The sequence below is a fragment of the Falco punctatus genome, assembly GCF_963210335.1.
Source record: "Falco punctatus genome assembly, chromosome: 7".
NCBI classification, from domain to species: Eukaryota; Metazoa; Chordata; class Aves; order Falconiformes; family Falconidae; genus Falco; species Falco punctatus.
The window spans coordinates 41,261,659-41,277,466 of NC_137587.1; the positions used below are offsets into that span (position 1 = coordinate 41,261,659).

The following is a 15,808-nucleotide window of genomic DNA, read 5'->3' on the forward strand; positions in this document are numbered from 1 at the left end:
TGGAAAGGACCATGGAAGGTAGCTGTGCTGGAGACCAGTCAGGTGTGAATTCAACCCAGCCCGTAGAATACTGCAGATCAACTGATGTTTTCTACTAATGTTGCTTTAAGCTGATTCATGGTCTCTGCGTTGAGGAGTAATGCAGATGGTCCCAAAGAGACCATTTCCGTTGTACCATCACAAATTGGGTAGATAGCACAGGGGCCAAGATGAACTGGCATACCCTGGCACGCCACGCCAGCACTTCCTCAGACGTTAAACACCTCCCTGGAGGTATAGAAAAGACATGTAGATGTGGCACTTAGGGACATGGTTTAGGGGTGGGCTTGGCAGTGCTGGGTTCACAGTTGGACTCGATGATTTTAAAGGTCTCTTCCAACCTAAACAGTTCTATTATTCTAGGTCTGTCTTGTCCCTTTTTATATAACAAGTTCAGGGCACACAGGCTTTCTAGCAAGACTTCTCCATATCAATTACTGAGGCAGCTGAGATTCTAAAGGGAGGGGAATAAAATCAGTATTTAACTGGTTTTCTTTTTCCCCCCTCATTTTTAATTTTCTTTAAAATGCTCGTAGACTATATTGATGCTCTTAATTTCCCCATTTCACACGAAAAGCAAATTTTCCTGGCCACCAGGTCTTTAGTGACGTCTTGCTACAGGTAGAAGGAAACATGAAATGTAGGTGATTTGCAAATGAGCTCTGAAAACCTTGACAAACTGCAGTTAGCTTCCTGAGCTGCCTGAATTTTTGTCGTCTTATTTTGGTCTTTTTAAGACATTGGGAAGTGTCATGCTCTTCCCATATCTCCCATACATAAAAGTAGGAGAAAAATGGAGGGACAAAAATAATAACAACATTCTAAAATAAAGCTTTATATTAATTTTCAGCATAAAAGGATTTTGGTCTTTACTGTACTTTGCTTTTGCTGACTTTCCAGAATTGCAAGTTACTTCCATCAGCAAATTCTCACTGGACCCCCCCCCCCCATAACCAAGCACTGCTTGCTTTCTCTTATAGCTAGAATAAGAAAACCACATTGTGATGCCCTAATGATTTTGCACCTAATTTTGTCAACTGAAAATTACTAGAATTGTTTTTTAACAAATGTCCCAACTGTCTGAATGTTGTATTGAAAAGCTGTCAGGAAAGCATAAATCTCATCTCAGAGGAGCCTGTGTGGCAGTTCGTGTAGCACTTTTCAAGACTCTAGCAGAAAGTGACTTTTATCAGAACTCCTGCATTTCAAGAACGCGGGACATTCACACAGGATGTTCTTCAAAAGACCAAAGTGTTTGTGACATCTTTCAGATAAATTCAGTTTGGATACAGGATACACCCTAGGTGTGCGCTTTTGATGATTAAACATCATGTGATTATTAATCATAGCTACAGTACTGGCATTTTATGAAGTTCCCAATGGCACAGCTGCCTTAGCAGATACCTACACATGTCATCACAGCAGGGCGTTGCAGCAACAGTACCAAGAAGACATAAAGCCTGAAGCATAGTCATCCAGCTGGCTTTTAGATCCCAAAAACAGGTACAGCCCACTGGAGAAGAGATGGGGCAGGGCATCAGTACTTCACAAGCCAAGTAGAAAGTTCTGGCAAGTTCATGATCACACTATTACAAGCTACACATATCATTAATATGACAGTTTCTATTAGGTAACTTCTAAGTACCACAGGTGATCCATTTTAGCCATCTGAAAATTAGGGGTCCAGTTTAGGTGATCATCTGAGCTTCTTCTGTAGTCACGGAAACTATAGGAGAGAAAAAGTCACCTTCAGAAGGCAACTCACCCAACCTGCTTTAGACAGCAGTGCAAGCATGGGAGTAATGATTATCTGAAGGTGCCTGTCTCCCTCCACTGAAGCAAGACAGCTTGGACAACACCTTGATTATACATCTAATATTTAAATGAGTATTATTTGGTGATACAAACCCTATTCCAAACAATCAAAAACACAGTCTACCAGCTTTCTAGGCTGCAGAGTAACTTCAAATACATTATTCCCTGCCTACATTCATGGCACACAATATAAGAGAGGAGAAACAGGGATGGTAAGTAAGGGAAGCTGAAACCAAAAGGCTCCATTTTTTCTGACCTTTTGAATAAACTACAGGTGAGACACTTGGAAGAAGTACGGCTTTTTTATTTAGGGATCAAGAAATCTAAATCCGGCAACATAACAGTTAATAATTGTATTAAATGTCTCCTGTTTAAGGAGCATACAGACAAAATTCCAACACCTCATGATATACCTTCTAACAGAAGTTTAACCAACTGGTATTAAAACTGAATGAGTTAAAAGAAGCAATATTACACACAGCAATTACAGCAGACTCCTACAGAATATGGCCATTATGATGGAAACAGATTCCAAAATGCAGTTAAATTGCCATGTGATCCTGTGACAACTGCATTCTCCTATTCTCTTTTTATAGGAAATTATGTCATTGGGAACAGCTTCATTGGGCAAAGTGTGGAATTTTCTAAATTGACAGTTTTAACTGAAAAAAAAAATCACCCTTCTGCCTGTAATAAACAAGTGTGAATAGGTGGAAAATATCTATTTATTTAGATACATAGATTTTTTTTGGAAATGCTCTTGGCAAATACCATCCATCTAAAGACTTTTTTAAAGCTGTAACAGGAAGCAGAAATAATTCTCTAAAACTAATATTATTTAAAAATACACTGTGGAACAGCATGTCACTTTGAATATGCCTTACTATACTAATAGAAATCTCTGGTTCCAAACAGTGAAATATGAATATTCTCCATAATTCAGTTATGGTTTATGATGCAGTGTTGAAATAGTTTCACAGTGGTTCTTGTTACTGGCTTCTAGGTGCTAATGACTCTAGTGACTACAGGTTCCAATCATCTGTATCCCATCTTGATCTACAGCTAAAGAGAAAATAGAGCTGTATGCTGGGAGATGTAGTCTCAGCAGCTAGCTACAAATATACATAGTAAAGGCATACATTACACACAGATTTTTTATCCTAATTACATGTGATGTTTGGATTTCTTGTAAATATTTATTACCATTGTCAGTACAACAAGCCAGGCAAAACTAGCAAACTAAATAAAAGTTACACTTTAAGAAAATACTGTGGTAATTTGACTCCATCCAATTTCCCAAGAAAAACATATAAATAGAAAATGACAGCAGCGAACTCTCTGCTGTCATTACATTCTTGCAGCTTAAAAGTAGGGCATCACAAAAAAAAAAAAAAAAAAAAAAAAAGCTGGGCCATGTTTTCATTCACTTTTATTAAAAAAAAGGCCACACACAAACCCACAGCTGTAGGTAACAGAATCTAAATGAAATTCACAATTGTATATAATTCAGTGTCAGGGGAGACTTACTGAAGCGGAAAAGGAGGATGAAGAATTAAATTTATGTTTGTAGAGGTTAAGGAAGCATGGCACATGCCTGCAGGAAACAATTCTGCATAACCTCTACCTTGTCTGTACACTGTAGAAGGTGTGGGGGGGATGGGGGCACGGAGAAATGCAGTTTTAAAAATCTGAACTGCATCAAAATTGTAACCAATTGTCTTTAGATACCAAGAAGAAATTCAAAATTGTATTGATGAAGATGATGGGAATTACCCCATAACCTTCCAAAATGTCCCCCTCCTTGTGGAATACGCTACATGTATGCTGCTCCCCTGAAACGTATTTTCAAGGTTTCTTTCTGCTAAGGAATTTTGCTGTATTTAACTACAATTCAAAGGCCTGAAATAGTTTACCCAACACTCAGCACTACCGAGCAGTGCTCAGTATTATGCTAACAAACATGATTAGGATGAATACAGTGTGATTGGGTCCAAACATACCATTCAGCCACAGTCAGCAATGGAAACTGGAGATGTTGTAACCCCACTGAAACAGTCAATTTATCTATTACAGGAAAGCCTTACAACGATGAGGTTTTGTTACGTGTTACAGCTCTTCTAGCTATCTCTGGGTAGGGCTTTGCTGTTGCTGTAGGTCTTATCCGAGCAAGAGCCCTCCATTAACTGCCCTCAGCTGCTGGCACGCTCCAGATGCTGCTGCACCGATTGTTATCTGCAATGGCTAGGGCAACATAACCAGCAGTTTGATGTCTTTCCAAATACTGTTTCGGTAAACCTTAACGTAGGGGTGTTCACTCTGATTGCTGCTGAAGACGGGAACTATCTAAGTAGACAACCTTCTCGATCCTTTACCCAAGTACCCGCTTCACCTTTCCCAAGCCCTCTTCAGTATCTTGTCCTCTGTACTGAATGCCTTCTTCACAGCCTCAAAACTACTATGCATTCCTAATGCTGCCGTTAAAAGCACTCCTTGAATCCACCTCAAAAATCCCCAGCCCTATGATTTAACCCTAACTTGGCTGGAATTCGCCGTACAGGAGTCCCTGAGCCACCCCGCTCCCAGCGCAACCTCCCCGAGCACCCCCGCCACATTGTCACCCTCCGTGAGGCGAAGCAGGTTTCTCTAAAAGCCCATCCCCTACATGTGCTCCCCGTCGCTCCCTGAACGGGCTCCTGTCCCTTTTGTCAACAGGCCAGGCTTCATCAAAGGGCTACTGAAAATCATGGGATTATGAAACCCATTAAGCATTCATGGCTGGTAATCCGCTGCTGATTTGGCCAGCAGTTGTGCTGCCAGCGGCGAAGCCTGCGGGGCTCTGCTGTAGCAGGGTGAGATCCCCCAGCGTGTCCCTGCGGCCTTGGGCCAGGACACCAGCGGGGCGGCGCGGCCCCGCCGAGCGGCGAGAGACGCTGCTCCCCGCGCCCCCTCAGGGGGACAGGCACGCCACTGCGGCTGGCCCCGCCGGGGCCGCAGCTTGGCTCTCACTGCCCGCTCCCCCGGCCTCAGGAGAGCAGCGAGCGTGAGCTGCCGCCACGACACCGGCACCGAGTCCCACCGCCGGAGCCGCCAGCGCTCGCCCCGGTCTCTCCCCTGAGAGAGACAGGCGGCGCCCATGACGTCTCCGACCGCCCCAGCCCGCCCGCGCTCGTGCCGCTCCCTCGCGCCTGCGCAGCGCGGCGAAGCAGGGGGGGCGGGGCGGGGGGTGATGTCATACCCGTAGCGGCGCCCCGCCCCCCCGCGGCTCTGCCGGCCCCGACATCCGGGTACCCCGCGCGCGGCATAGGGCGGGGTTTTGCCCCGAAAAGCGGCGTTTGTCGCGTTTGGAGTTTTGTTGCGTTTCTGTTCTGTTTTGGTTTTTAATGGCGGGGGCGGCCCCGGCGGGGAGGGAAAAGGGCGACGGGGCGCGCGCGCGCACCCACTCCCGCCTCCGCCCCCACCTCCCACCCCGTCCCCTGCGGCGCGCGCGCGGTGGCCGCGGCGGGGCGGGTGGGGGGAGGGGAACGGCAGCAGGCACGAGCGCGCGGCGGGCGCGCGGGACGCGCCTGCGCAGAGAGGAGGCGGAGGCGGCGGCGCAGTGCGCGCGCGCGTTTGTGTGTGTGTGTCTGTGTGTCCGTCCGCGGGAGAGGCGGGGGGCGGACGGCGGTCCGCGGCGCTCCGCGAGTGGGCGCGGAGCTCGGGCGGGCGGGAGGGGGCCGGGGCGGGGGGCCGGCGGCGGCGAGCGAGGAGCGGAGCGGAGGCGAAATGAGCGCTGGGCTCCCCCTGGGCAGAGAGCCGCCCTCCGCAGCCGCCGCCTGTGAATGAGCTGAGGCGAGGCCGCCAGCCGGGTGCCCCCCTCCTCCTTCTCCCCCTCCTTCCCCCTCTCCCCCGGCCCGCCCGCCCGCCGCCGGCCCCTCCGCGGACGTCCCCGCCTGCCCCCGGCCTCCCTGCCCCCACGCACCTTCGGGAGCGCGGCCCTGTCCGCCACAGCCGGCGCCGTCCGCCGCGGCCGGGGGGTAAGTGGTGCCGCGCCGCGCGGGGCTTCCGGCGGGCCGGGCTGAGGGGGCAGCGGCGGGGCCGGGCTGCGCCGGGCGCTGGGCGAGCTGCGGCCGCCGCCGCCTGGGCCGCGGGGCCTGTAAACAAGCGGGGGCGGCCTGCGCGGGGGCTGCTCTGCCTCTCGGCCCTGCGGGAGGGGGGAGCCCGTGGCGGGGGCCGTGCCTCCTGCGGCCCGGGTGAGGAGCCAGGCGCCATCCCTGGCGGCGGCTGCTGGTACCTGGTCGGGGCGGCGAGAGGGAGGGAGATGGGGCGGGGGGCGGCGCGGGTGCGGGCCTGTTCGAGATGCTGCTGCCGGGAGCCCCCCCCGCCCCCCCTGGGCTGAAGGTGGCCTGGCCGCGGAGCTCCGCTGCGCAGCCCCTGCATTGCAGGCGCCTTTGCAAAAGGGTGGGGGGTGGTAGGGCAGCCCCTTGGGGCTGGGCATGGGGAAAGAAAGGGAGGAGGACGACGACGTCGTACAGAGGGGTTTGGGCCCGGCTCAGGTAGCAGCAGCTTTCCTTTTCTCCCTCCCCCCTCCTTTCTTGGCCGATCCAGAGTTCATTTAATAATGGCTATAAACAGCCTCCTCTCCCATCGCCACCCAAACGCTTGGGGCACGGCACTAGGGAAAAAAAACCCGCATCTATTTATAAAGCACCCCACCCTAGCGAGGGTCGGAGCATCAAGCACTCCCCAAATAGTGACATTATTATGCAGCGGGCGGTTTTCCCTTGCCAACGCCTAAAGTTTGAGAGAGATTTTGCTGCCTTTGAAAACAATGTCGTGAGCGAAGGTTACGCTGATGATCTGAGATCTGTCATAGCATGCGTGTTAAAAGCAACTCTCCTGTATTAAAAAGTTGTCCAGTGATGTACTGGATAATTGGGCTTGCATGTTAAATGCCAGAGTTTCTGAGCATATGTGTAATCTTTTTATTACATTAGCTGCATTATAATAGATAGGATAGGATACAGTTTTAAGACTGTCAGCAAGTTAGTTTCAGAAGAACTGATTTTGTAGACATCTGTTCGTTAATGTATTTGTATTTAATTAGTACAGCTTCAGTTTTCCAGTGTTGCCATGTGTATGGCAAAGTTTTGGTGTTGCAAAACTAATGTTTAAGTTTACGGTAGTATGTGGGAGGAACTAATTTTTTTTTGAGTTGTACCTTTTGTGAAAAGAGAAAGTCCTAGTTATTAAGATGGCCTGTGTGGTAACCCTAAGGTTTAAGGTCCTGCGTGTCATACAGAAGATTCATTTATTTATTTGTAAACAAAAGGCAGTGTTAGATCCTGAGAGCAGTAGGTTTGAAGGTAGGTGATACGTTCTCCTTAGATTGTGACATTTAACATCAGAGTAAGTAGAACTGTAAAGTAGAAGTTCTAACTCCTGTGATTCTAGGAAAAAACTTTCCAAACATGAGCCTGTGTAGGCAGCACTTTGCTGAGCCTGTACATGTACATTATCAGTGGTTAGGTGGCTGAAGCAGGATTTGTGAAGCACTAGTGAAATTAAAGGAATACGGCTGCTGTTCCTCGGGACCCTGTGTGACTTGCCAAATGACCAAGAACTGTGCAAGTTCTACCCAAATTTCTTCTCTTGATAGCTTCCTTTCTGTTGCCGTTCATAGTTTTTCTGTGAATAACATCAGAGATGCCGGGGGGTGGGGGGGGAATGTGGGTCAGGAAGTTTTACAGTTGACCTATCCAGTCAAAGTGGCAATCAGGATAAGGCATTGAAGGAAAGCAGTTTTGATAGGTGTACCAGCGTTTTTCCCTGGGGTAGGGATAGCTGCCCCTAAAGTTTTCTCTTCCAGGCCTTTCTGGGTCTGTCTTTTGTTTGTGAGATTGGGCTGAGAGTAAAAGACTTGCTGATGCATCATGCCAGTTATTAATGTTTTCCTCACAGACATAGATATCTGATAAAACCCTCTGATAAATGTAGCTTGTACTGGAGAGAGCTGGTCTGTACTCTCACGCTTTTCTGGCATAGCTGTGTTTTTCTGGTATACAGGCAAGGCTTAGCTCTGGTTTGTAGGTGTAGTCCTTTGGCTGGTGGTTGTCTGGTAAATCTCTCCCCTTGAGGTACAGTAGAAAACTGTACTTGTTTCCCAAGTATTTGCTTAACTGTCTATAGGTAAGCTTAAGATACTTTTGTTGAAATAAGGAGGAGAGATGGAAATGCCAAATGACTGGTGAAGCTTGCAGGTCTAAACAAGCAAACTCACTTAGTGCAATTTGGATTAAAGCAGAATACAAAAAAGTTTTTTCTATAAAATCAAGCTAGTTGCTTATCTGAAGTGCAGCTTAGGCAGTGAAGTTGAGTCATTCTTGCTGAGATAGCATTTTAACGACAGTTCTTAAAATGCTTAGATATTTAACTGGCACAGTGTAATTTGCAAACTTATGTAACTGGTATGTTTTTGAATGCAGCTGTCAATAAAAGATCTTACTGCACTTTTCCTTTTTAGTGGAAGTAGGGAATACAAAGCAGCTGCTTTCACAAGACGACCTGAATATAAGTAATTTAACAATAACATATTTCCTCCTAAAATACTGATACTACTATTGACTTAATTTTTATATGTTCAGGTTTATTCTGATGTAAAAATACTGTTTTATGTAATTGGCTGAGCAGAACTGCATTGCAATTAAGTGATTGAATGATGTAGGTTGTGCTGTTAAATAAGCACGTTTTGGAATGAATATGAATCGTATTCGTTCTGTGTCTGCAAACCTGCAGCTCATTTTAAAGACTTGAACAGTAACAGTGTTTGAAGTCAAGACAGTAGTGGGTTATCATAGCTACACCTGAGTCAGGCAACATTTATTCTTACTATTGCACATGGCCCTTTGTAATTTTTGTTCCTCTTCTCTCAGAAATTATACCTTACTTTTATGGGTTTTTTGAAACATCGATGTATCATCTGTAACTGTTCTAAATGATGGAACCTGTAGTGTCATTTGTTCTTTTGAAAATTAAGCTCTTTTTGGATACTACTTTGTTGCTGAACTCTTGCAGATCTCTGTAGTTTAAGTCACGTGACCCAAATTTCAGTTAAAAATACTAGGAAAAGAAATAAACATGTAAAATTTAAACATTCTTAACTCCATTGCTCTTCCTTGAAAGAATGGCAAAGTATAAAGTCCATGTAAACACTATGTAATCCCTGAAAAAATGCCGGTGTTCTTAAGATATTTAGGAGATTGAGGGAATTTACATAGAATGTGGTTTATATGGCATTTTATGTACATTCCATTAGCCAGTGCATAAAAATGATCTTTAAGAAGGATTCGTCTATTTGAGCCATGATGTGGTGTAGATCACAGTGGAGACAGCATTATCTGCTTGTAGCTTCTTCATGTTGTTCCTGTTGCTATCTGTCTGTGAAGGAACAATTTAGGATTTATTAAGATTTGATATTGATAGAGTAAATAATTTAAATCTTAAGACTAGGAAGAATGTTTGGACCAAGGAGATTGTAATTGGGCTGGAGAGGAAAGCAAGTGTGATACTATGGGAGTGAGTAGACTGATTTTTGTTCCTGAGTAGAGGCAGCACCTGGCTGAGTGTTACTGGTGTTAAACCAGTGCTGTATGGTCTGCTTTTCAGTATTTCTGTCTGCTGAACTCTGCTCTGTGTTAAACCACATACTAAGTTACAGATGTATGTCAAGTCTTTTTGTTTTGTTTTGTTTTTTTTAAATTTCTGTTTGTTTTTAAGCTGAACAAGAGTTTGTTTTACTGAGTGTTTATTTTAAATTTTTTGTTTTCATGTACCGTTAACTAATGGATATTTCAGCTTGCTACTGAAGTCTAAAAAACAGTGTGTTTATAAATATGTGAAACAGTTGCTCAGATTTTTTTAACAGCTTTTCTAAAAAGGTGTTTATATGTGACTAAAACAACAGAATAAAAACTTCCTTACTATACACATAGTTCAATGAAGTACATTTCTGCTGTTTAGAGTATAAACTTCGTAGCAGTATAGTAGCAAAAGAGCATCTAAGTGATGCAGAGGAAAAAACCAAAACTGGCTGATCAGGTTTCAGTATTAAAATGTAGAGAAATGCTAGCAGTTTACACATAGAGAAAAAAGTACATTAGCCTTTTAATTGCCAACATCTTAGTTCTCCATTCAGATAAGATTATTTTAGTAGATAAAAAGGTCTCTAAAGTGTTCTAAGATAATAGTTTACAAACCCAAGAAACTCAAGTGTAACGTGACTTGTGTTCTGATAGCTGCAGTTTAAATAAAGCAAAGTACTTAAATGTGCTTACCCAGATGTGCCACATGCAACTGAATTATGTGGGACTGCTCAGATGAATGATGTTGCTGTCATACTTAAATGTCTTGCTGGATTGTGACCTAGAGGATGAAACAGGGTCTCAGCTGTAACTTGAAGGGTTTTCTGTATCTATGCGTACAATTCATTTTAACTGCCAACTTTAATTTTGATCTGGAATTTGAATGGTAGCCTGTATTCTCCTTGACCATATATCATAGCTATTTGTGCGTAAAATTACGTCGCATTTTTTACTTATGAAATGCCCTAAAATGCAGTAGCCATGAGAACTGTGTAAACTGTGTAAAGCCTGAGTTCTGTGTTTGGAGATGAGTTTAAGGAGTCCTCCAGCTGTCTGCTAAGTTAAGTAAAGCCTGATATTTGGAAAGGGGTGCAGAATGCAGGAAAATGTGGGCAGGTAAGTGATTAGGATGAAATTGTAGTAACGTTTCATGAAGAAATAAGCAGTTTCAGTCAATAGTTGTCTGGTTCCCCCAATCAATTATAATAGATATTTGGACAGGTCCTTCTTAAAAACCTAGTACTACTGCTCTCCATGAAGAACTACTTGGAGGCTGCAGAATGAGGCCCTGAAAGCTTTGGAAATGCTGGCACTGGCATTGTTTATATTTTGAAGAGCAGGTGAATTTGACAGTGACATTTGGTGACCAGAAGATTTAGAGCTGTGGTGAACTTAAGTTTGGACTCGGGAGAGCACCTTACTGCCTTGTTCATCTAGGCAAATGTCAGCTCCACACTGATATTGATAGAAGGGAACTTGGTAATCAGTGTGACCCTCTGAGGAAAGCCGCCTGTCCTGCAGGTCATTGTCTGCATAAAAGGATAAAACAATAGGGGGTTTCGCTTGGTTTCTTTTTTTTATATTTTTATGTAGTCTTGAGGCGGGAAAAAATCTGCTTTATTGCAGCAGTCATCCTCTGTCCTTGTTCTTTTAATGAGATAGGAATGCTGGGGACGTGAGGGCAAAATAGCTTTGTAAATAAAAGCTCTGTGTGTACAAATGAACAAACTCCAGCTTTTCCTAAGCCTTGAGGCTTTGACTTCCATGTCTTAATGTGCTTCTGGCATAGTTTTGATGTCATTTCCTTGCAGGCAAAGCCAGGTTACAGCTGTACACTTCACAACATTTCCTATTTTATTCCCGTTCCCATGTGTAGTCATCAGGTTTTAAGTATCCTGTATGCTGCTTTTCCTATGTCCACCAGAATAGTGGTTATGTTGCTGAGATTAGAACCCCACAAATAATTTCATGTAGAATGAAGGGTCTGGGAAATGGCTTATGTATCTTACTTGGAATTATTTCATAATATTGAGTACTTGGCTAAACAGGAAATTTTGGGCCCTTTATGCCCTTCTAATCACTGGGCACATGCATACTGGTTGCGTATTCTCTGAATAGTTTATTTTTATTTTATTCCAAAGCACTATCTGTATAAACCATATTTTCACTTGAGTTTTATTCTTCCATACTGATAAATAAATTACTTGTAAGACAAATCAGAAATAGGTGGCTGATACTTATTGTTGAAGTTAGGAGGATCTGAAGTTTGAAAGCTTTAAATAATTGTTTCAGGAAGAGCTGTTACTTTGGTGAGCAACTGGAGACAGAAGGAAAGAGGAGATAGATTTTACATTAATACAGTCCTAGATACCTAAAGAAAATGGAATCGTCACACTAAGTTGTTTGTTGTGAGATTATTGGTGAAACAGCGTGACAGAAGGATGGTGGGATTCTACAAGACTTCATCCACGCTACCACAGGTGACAATGCTAAATGATGTTAACTGTTAAGAAACCCCAAAAAGTGGCAGTGTCCTGAACTTCATCACAACAGATGAGAGAGTGAGTGTGCATGTAATTTTTAAATTTTTTTATATTTATTTGCCGTATTTCAGGAATGGTTCAATTAATGCACTTAGTGTTCTGTTGGTTTTTTTTAATTATTGTTTTTGTTTTTTGGAGTCTCAGTGAATAATCCCACTGGTACCTTTTTCCATGTAGCATCATTTTCCTGGTTTATTGTAACACTTCACCTAAAACACTTGACAAAGACAAATTGGCAGTAGCTTGACTTTACTCTGGTGGCTTTTGAGCAACCTGAACAGTCCTGGTCATTCTAATAAGTCATTCTGGTGTAGAGGCTTTTTACCCAGTAACTTCACTTCCGGTTTGGGGGTAGTGGCAGGATGAGCTAGGACTCCAATTCTGCCTTGATTTTTCTAAATATGTCTAGCTGGACTTGATGAAGAAGCAAATGCTCTTTGGGTTTTGTGTGGGTTTTCTTCTTTCTGATGCAGAAGTAGCAGTGGAATAGTATGGTTCTTCCCCTAAAGAAAACATTCCGCTATGAATCCTCAACTTGGTTTTTTTAAGGCAGGTATTGTTTGATTGGTAACACTAGCAGTGAACGAAGATGCTGAGGCTTCAAGCTGTAAATGAGAGATTTTTTAAAAAGTAAATTTAAAGAACACGGGGTTATATTAGCTATTACTTGAAGCATGTGATGTGTTCAGATCTGTTCGATTCTCTTCTTTCAGAGGCTTATGCTCAAGTAAGAATTGCCAGTTAGGCCCATGATGCCTAGGAGTGGGGTAATAGTCTGTTGTGATGGTAGGTGACAGTGGCAGAGCCCGCTTGGTGGTACAAATACTGTGTGTGTGTGGGGGAAATGTAATTCAGTTCTTAGCACTTACTGTAACTCCATTCTTCTGTTGTCATTTTCTGTTTCCTTTTCACCTGTATTTTCTCTCTGGTGAAACTTGCTGTGTGTAGTTCTGTTGGAATAGCTGCATAGCACTGTGTACTCTTTCTGACATGAGCAGTTTGGTAGGGATTCTTATTTTCACTTGTTTGCCTTGCTCTTTTAAAATTTTTGAATCTTTCTCTCATTGATATATAAGATGAAGCAAGGCCTTTCCTCCTCCCAACTTCTGTCTACATAGACTGCAGCTTCCTTGGATCTTCCAGTTCCTTTTTACAGTGCTTATTCCAAAGGAGCTTTGAATTTTGGCTGGAGTCTGCAGGAGTTTGTGTGCTATTAACAAAGTAGTTGTCTAATCTCCGTGTCTAAAATGGGTGTCTTTTGTTTATCTTCCAACACTTTTAAGTAGAAATTTTTGGAAAATTAAGTATAACCAGAAAGGTGCTGAGCAAGTCACCAGCATGGGCATGTTTTCTGCTTATTAATGTTTCAAGCAAGGACCTTGGCTTTTTCATTCTCATACTGTTCAAACAGCAGTATATGAATTTATGCAGAGCTACCTGATTGATTTTCAAAGTCCTTACACCGTTTTGGTTGTCTACGCAGTTTTCCATAGTGATTGGGCTGCTTGTACTTTAATACTGCTGCCTCGTGGGGGGGTTTCTTACGCTTTCCCACCTCTAATTTGTAGTACAAATATTTAGAAAGAAGAAAGAGCTCTTTCCAGACCAAGAATTGTTACCTTAGTTGTGTTCTGAGGGTGCAAGTCATGTTAGGATCATGATGAGCAAGTGGTACTTGTTGATATAAGTTGTATGTCCTCTCAGAATCAATATAATGATTTTTCTGTTTCTGGTAGTGGTGCTAGTGATTCGCGAAAGAAGTTAATTTTCTGCAGTAACTGACCATAGTAAAATGAAAGCAACTCCATAAATCTTGAAACTACATCACCATCTTTCAAATTTCTGCAGGAATAATTTATTAGAGGTTAATTATCTTTTTCAACATCCAGGGCTTTCTTTTTTTAAAAATCAGATTACATACATCTCCTTTGGAGAGAGTTTGAACCTCAGCCAACATACATTCATATTGAGACTAGAAGCTCCTAGTTTAACTTTGGAACAGGTTTAGTTGTCTGCAGGAAAGTTAGGTAGGAAGAGGAAAAGGTATTTTAAGAAAAAGCTGAAATGTGTTGTTGGAGGGATAGTGTTAACTTATAGTGGTTACTTTGTGTTCCAGAAAACTTCTGGAAGCTTTAGCAATCCTCTCCTAAATCCTACCTACTCTACCATGTACACATGTAAAAAATAAATTGACATAGGAAAACAAGTGAGATAAAATGTTTTGCTGCTTAGTACGGGGAGGCATTTGGAAAGGTTGTCTGCTCCTAGTGGTTTTAAGCAGAAGTTAAGGTTTAAACAACAAAACACCCTAGCTCAGTGAAATGGCAGTGCCTGTGGACCAGCTATCAAGGGGTCAGAGTTCATAGGAGTGTATCAGAGGTGCAGTGATTTAATGTTTTCTGCTGTGGTAAGAAGTTGTAATTGTAAGCACTGTTGCATATTGATTACCCTCCCTCCCTCCTTGTAAGTGGGGAAAGGTTGAAAGTATTCATACTTTTTTTTCCTTGCACACACAGTCTCACACAGTTGCTTACCTTTGGGGGTTTTGTGCCCTGTCTCACTTGTGTCCAGTCTGAAGGCCTGTTTCTGAGAGCTTTGATATTTCTCTTTACTTTCTTTAAAGTAATGTTTCCAGCTGTCTGTTTTTTCCTGTTCCCTTTGTCCACCATGTGCCATAGCTCCTACGTCTGTCCTAAAGCAAAAAATTCTTAATGTTATTACAGACTTTTTTTTTACCCATATGGTAGTTTCTTCGTATGTTCTATTTGCAGTTGTGTACTGAAATGCAGTGCAGACTAGTTGCATCTCCAGGAAGCAAGTATTCTGATGGGGGAAATCGTGTGTTAGTCCATGTTTATTGAAATAGCCCGGTTTCTGTCTTTTACTACTTTTAATTCTCTTTCATGGACAATGCATGTCTACTAGTTGGCAGTGTATTCCTGTATCTGAAAATATACATTCAGAAACATCAACTGTAATTTTCAGGACTTTGTTGATGATGTTGAACTGTGAGTGCCAGAACTCAGTCGTATAGCCTCCAATAGTTTTTAAATAGTTTCGTTGGCAGGAAGCTTTTTCATGACTTCATTCGGCCCATGACTGTGGTGTAATTATGTCTCCTCATCTGCGTGTTCTGTTTTATTTTAGTCATTCTTCCGATCCTTCGGATGATCTCTGACATGTTGTTTGTTAACATAAATTGATTTGGGGCATCCAGTATGTACTGTCAGTTTTTCATTCAACAGGCTTTAACTTCTGAGAATGTTTCCACATTTGCACAGTTACGTGCTGACTGGTTACTGCATCCAGCAGCCTGCTTAAGGCAGGAGGAAAAGTACCACGGATCAGATTGGAGTTGAAGTGATCAAATGCCTTTTTTCTGTTCAGGAGCAGTCTGTATAATTTGGTGACTTGGTCCGTGCCCTGTAGTTCAAGTAAAGATTGTAATCTTTCTTTATGGTGCTCATTACAACACACAGGGCATGATGTCACTTGGAGAATTGTTCCAGGAAATTAAGAGTATGGGGATGTTTGTCACTGTAGTTTGAACAAGTGCCTATGATTTCAGTGTGATTCAGATAAGCAGCTTATCCTAGTGGAAGGACTACAACTTGAACATTGTTTAAAAAGGATTATTAGATGTTGTTGAAGTATAAGTTTCAAATGGGGGTAGTTGATTTTCTTGGACAAGACAGTCAAATCGGTGTCTGGATTCCTTGGAAAAATAAACTGTGTTTTTACAGGGGTGCATGAAGTTACATGAACTGTCTTTTGTGAACAACTTAAGACTTACCT

The 15,808-nt window shown here is 43.1% G+C and overlaps 1 protein-coding gene across 3 annotated transcripts in view; it reads left to right on the plus strand.

Annotated features, from left to right (window-relative positions):
* The first annotated feature begins 5,131 nt into the window (after positions 1-5,131).
* Positions 5,132-15,808, plus strand: part of PPM1A (protein phosphatase, Mg2+/Mn2+ dependent 1A) — a 37,562-nt gene continuing 26,885 nt past the window's right edge. For 2 of the 3 annotated variants that reach the window (XM_080394514.1, XM_080394515.1), the window contains exon 1: positions 5,132-5,867. The gene's annotated coding sequence lies outside the window, so the exon portion shown is untranslated. The remainder of the gene's footprint in view (positions 5,868-15,808) is intronic. The other variant, XM_080394513.1, reaches the window with a different exon arrangement.